We start from the raw sequence: 4,021 nt of genomic DNA, 5'->3' as shown, positions 1-4,021 counted from the left end.
GCACCTCTGTATCCCTCACTGAAGGTTCACACGAAAATGACCTCAGTGTCCCTGTCTTCCCCGCCAACTCCCAACACCGTGCACTCCCCGCTCATCAGCAATGCTCAGATTCAGCAGGCTACTCACACACCTGCCTAACTTTAAGCATGTGAATGTCCTATTGAAGGCAGTGGAACAACGATAACAAAACGTTCCGGCCAGTGAAGTGTGGCGATTTTCTCAGATCCCAGACAGTCAGAGGGTGAATTCGACATTATGTATCATTATGTAGTTATGTATCTGAAATTTGTCCAGGACACCAAGTCTAACATCACTGCTCTTCCAAAAAACATCATGGTATCTTTAGGGCCCATTCTGGCCAGGTGCTGAACACCTACAGCAAGATACTCAGTCCCCTTTCCTTCCATTGCGATTTAAGGGCCCCCACAACTCGTCAGTAAATGGGAATGATGGATGCCAAGCACATGTAGAAGTCAAGGCCCAAGCTGATAGAAGTTTAAGTCAGTAGGAATTGAGGGGGCGCAGAACCTGGCAAGACAGAGCCCTTGATAGCTACAGGTGATCAGGGCCTCTATTTTACCGCTCATCCAAAAGGAGGCATCTCCAACAGCAGAGTGCCTGCTGACACCATACTGGGGCACTAGTTCAACACGGAGAGAGGAATGTTCCTGTCTGAAGCAGACCCCAACACCATACTACCTGGAACACTCTGTTTTCCTTTAAGATCTCCCAAAGCAGGCTCTGATTCAAGAAAGCACGCCAGTCCATTCCTATTCAGGATAGCACTTAAACACATACGTTGGACTCAAACACTTGTTTCAAGTTATTGACTTCAGTGGGAAGCTGAGCATGAGTGTAAGTGCAATCCAGAATAGGGATGCTTTCCTGAATCAGGGCCTAAATACTGACCACGATCCACGATTGTAGTGCTGCAATTTCACTTCAAATCACAGGGAGAAATTGACTTGCCTTCCTTCCTTTTCCAATGGAGAAATTAAACTGCAATTTTTTAAAAAGTGACCAAATATATGTCAATATATGAACCTCTGAGCTCATTCCAACACACTATCCCCTGGTGCTCAGCCATTTCATAATAGCCTTGACTCCCACTGGGGTGGTGTGAGACTTCCGGAGCAGGAAGCAAGAAGATAAATTAAAATCCAGGGTCAAGTTCAGAATAAGTGTAAATGGGTGTGACTCCTTCAAAGTCAATAGAGCTCTGCCTGATTACATCACGTCTGAATTTGTCCCCCTCCCACCCGCAGCTTACAGAACAACAGGTGCACCAGTCAGCTAAGGCTGAGAACATGGGTGCGGTGTTCTGACCTGTCATTCCTCCCCTTACCACTTCATTTTATCAAAACAAAAACAAGCCTCAAGGAACTTAAACCTGCTGTTTTTGTTCTGTTAATAAATACCAATTGCAGACTTGTTTTTCTTGATCGCTTTCTGGGGAGGGGAAGAAAATATTAGGAGCACAAAAGTGCGAGGTCTGACTAGTTTACACTTATGAAGACCGAGGGGGCTGGAGTTGATACAAAGGGTTAAGCTGACCTCTTCTGAAAAGCACCCACCTCCGTGGAGAAAGGGAACGTGACAATGAGAGAACAGGAGCTTTAAAAAAATAGCTGTAAAGAAAGCTTTGTGCAAGAGCATTTCATGTGCAGAATGATGCGCACAAGTGGGCTAAATGACCAAGAGTGGGCATTGAAGCAGAACATTAAAAGCTAGGGACTAAAAAAAAGGAAGAGAAGAGAGGTTGCTAAAGAAAAAAAAAAGTATGAGAGATGAAAGAGGGAGTGAGCAGGACACAGTAACAAAGTGGATGAAGTGGAAGGGCTGAATGGCACTGGCGGCTGTCTCCTGTTCCTGCTCTCTCTTGTTTATAAAACACCTTTGGAGTTCCTGCCTAAGGGCCACATCCTGCCTTTGAATGGATGCACCGGGCTCCCTCATGCACATCTGAGGACAAAGGAGAGCAAGAGCATGTGGAGAGGAAGTAGGGACCATGGAAGGAGGAAAGAACTTCCCTCAGGAGATCAGTAAAGCCCCTCTGTCCCAGCATTGTGGCTTGGAGGGCACAAGGGGAAGGAAACAGGAGCTATGGAGCAGCTGCTGTCTTTAATGTATTCCCCTCAAGACTTACCACATATCTAGATGGGACCAAAGGGCGCATTAGTTCCCATTCGGTGTCTTCATCCTCCTTTGGGAGGGTGTTACTGTTTGGGCACAAGCCAATGACTTCATGGCTCTTAAGGGCATGTCTACACTACAACCGGAAGCAAGCCTCCAGCCTGGGTAGACAGACTCTGCTAGCAGGCATGGGCGGAGCATAAATGCCCCTTCCTGGCTAGCTCCCCGGCCCCACCCCCTTCCTCCTGAGGCCCTATCCTTATCCTGCCCCTTCTACCCCCCTCACCTGCCAGAGCCCTGAGCCCACCCCCCATGGCCAGAGGAGCCCCTGCCAAACCACCCTGACTCCTGGCCGCCTTCTGGCCCTGAGCACTGGCCCCTGAGTGCCGTCCCAACAGCCGCCGGCCAGCCCGAGTGCCAGTCCAACCCCCAGGCCGCTGACCAGCCCCCAAATGCTGTCCCGATCCCTGGGCCAGCAGCTGGCCGGCCCGACCCCTGGACCGCTGGCCCAACCCCTGGAGAAGGCTGGACAGCACAGAGAAGCACTCCCTCCAAGAGGTTAGTACTTCTTCTCATAGGTGCCCAAGAATGATTCAGTTTGGATGGCTGTTCTCTTGCATGCTCTTTACCTATCAGGGTGCATTCACGGGAAATTCATGGGCTATTTATTCCCCTCCTATGGGTTTTGCCATGGGAAGGTATACCGTAGCCCACAATAAATATAAAGCTGAGTACTTACAATTCACAAACTGATACAAGGAAGCAGGCAAATGTTTCTGGCACTGTCTGCATTGGCCAAGGAAACTGCAGTATAAGATTCTTCCTAGAAAGGTTACAACCACTAAGGCCTGTCTATCCCTGAGATTTGGAACTGTGTACCACCACATCTGCTGCTAACTCAAGCCTGGTTTATGCTTCAAAAATGGTGGCTCCCCACGGTTTACCTGCAAGCATAGGCAAAGAATTGCCATGTTCAGCATTGTTCCTGTAACCACAGCTGAAACCGGTTCTGGCCCCGCTCCCCCCATGCACCTCTCACAGAAAAAGCACTGAACCTTCTCCTTGTCTACACTTGTAGCTAAAACCCCGTTCAGGGGATCTTGTTGCTGACAGCTGTTATCAGCAGTGGATAGTTTTTTTAGTGCAGAGAAGCCCACAATACCCTGGAGCTTGGCCGCCATAGACAGGGCCTTAAATTAGACTAGTTCTGTTCAGATGTATTCAGCAGTATTTAATTAGCATGGTCCTGAAGTAAAAGTCAGTGTATTGCCTGGATCACTGGAGTCAGAGAAATGTTTGGGCTGGAAGAAAAACTCAGGAGGTATCAAGTCCAGTCCCCATACTGAGGCAGGACCAAGTAAACCTTGACCATCTCTGACACGTGTTTATCCAAAACCTTCCAATGACAGGGATTCTACAAAAAGAAAAGGAGTACTTGTGGCACCTTAGAGACTAACCAATTTATTTGAGCATGAGCTTTCGTGAGCTACAGCTCACTTCATCGGATGCATACCATGGAAACTGCAGCAGACTTTATATATACACAGAGAATATGAAACAATACCCCCTCCCACCCCACTGTCCTGCTGGTAATAGCTTATCTAAAGTGATCATCAGGTGGGCCATTTCCAGCACAAATCCAGGTTTTCTCACCCTCCACCCCCCCACACAAATTCACTCTCCTGCTGGTGATAGCCCATCCAAAGTGACAACTCTTTACACAATGTGCATGATAATCAAGTTGGGCTATTTCCTGCACAAATCCAGGTTTTCTCACATCCCCCCCACCCCCATACACACACAAACTCACTCTCCTGCTGATTCTACAGTCTCCCTTGCTATCCTGTTCCAGTATTTAACTATCCTTATAGTTAGAAAGATTTTCCTA

The sequence above is a fragment of the Lepidochelys kempii genome, chromosome 1, assembly GCF_965140285.1.
Source record: "Lepidochelys kempii isolate rLepKem1 chromosome 1, rLepKem1.hap1, whole genome shotgun sequence".
Classification (NCBI taxonomy): domain Eukaryota; kingdom Metazoa; phylum Chordata; order Testudines; family Cheloniidae; genus Lepidochelys; species Lepidochelys kempii.
Note: the sequence above shows the minus strand (reverse complement) of the source record.